Source organism: Penaeus monodon, chromosome 20 (assembly GCF_015228065.2).
Source record: "Penaeus monodon isolate SGIC_2016 chromosome 20, NSTDA_Pmon_1, whole genome shotgun sequence".
NCBI lineage: Eukaryota > Metazoa > Arthropoda > Malacostraca > Decapoda > Penaeidae > Penaeus > Penaeus monodon.
Genome location: NC_051405.1, coordinates 26137953 through 26138964, shown reverse-complemented (window position 1 = coordinate 26138964; position 1012 = coordinate 26137953).

The following is a 1012-nucleotide window of genomic DNA, read 5'->3' as shown; positions in this document are numbered from 1 at the left end:
TCTTTCTCATTTATCAGGAGGGTGGACGTTGGGGAATGGGGGAGGAGGGACAGGAGAAAGGAGGGAAGGGGAGGGGAGGAACATGGGAACGGGAGAGGAGGGACAGGAGAAAAGGAGCGGAAGGATAGGAGAGGGGAGGGGGAAGAGGGTGAGGAGGAACTGAGGAAGGGGAAGTGGAGAGGAGGAACTGTTGAAGGCGAGGGATAGGGGAAGGGAAGTTGAGGAACGGGGAAGTCGAGATGAGGAACTAAGGGAGGGAGAGAAGGAACTAAGGGAGGGAGAGGAGGAAATGGGGAAAGGGGTGATAAGGGAAGAGGATGATGAGGAACTGGGGAATGGGAGGGTCAGGGGAAGGGGTGTAGAGGGACAGGGAAAGGGAGGGGGAGAGGAGGTGGCGATTGCATGTCTTTTCATACTCCAAACATCGAAGTCACGCTACCTTCACGTCTGAATGAAATCCCTTGATAAATTTCTCCTTTTTCTCTTTTTCTTTTCTTCATTTCTATATACTTTTTTTTCTTAGTTCTATATTTTCAAACAAAAATAAAACTGCAGATTAGTAAGAGCTAATCACAGTATTCAGAATTCGACAAGGTTGAATTAGAACCAGTTTCATTGTTATTAATGCTGTGTCCTGTGTATTGTTCTTTCAGAAAAGACTATAGCGTGAGAATTAGATTTAATCTTTTTTCTGCTTATTCATATTTTGAATTTGGGAATTTTGAGTTATTCCTAAAGCGCGTGTGTGTTATGATTCAAACATTTTTTTTTCTGTAGCAATTTCTCTCTATGTAGAAAAGAAATGATAAGAATTAAATGACCTTTATTAGGATAATTAATGTATATGTTATGAAGTTTCTGCATAACGATATTTAAATATACTTCTGTAGCGGTAAAGATGATCCTAAATGTATCATTAATTATGATGATGACGACAGAGGTGTAGTTAATAGGCTGTGGTATCAATTACCATGAAAGTGCCAAAATAATTTGATCAGAGAGAAACGTGCGT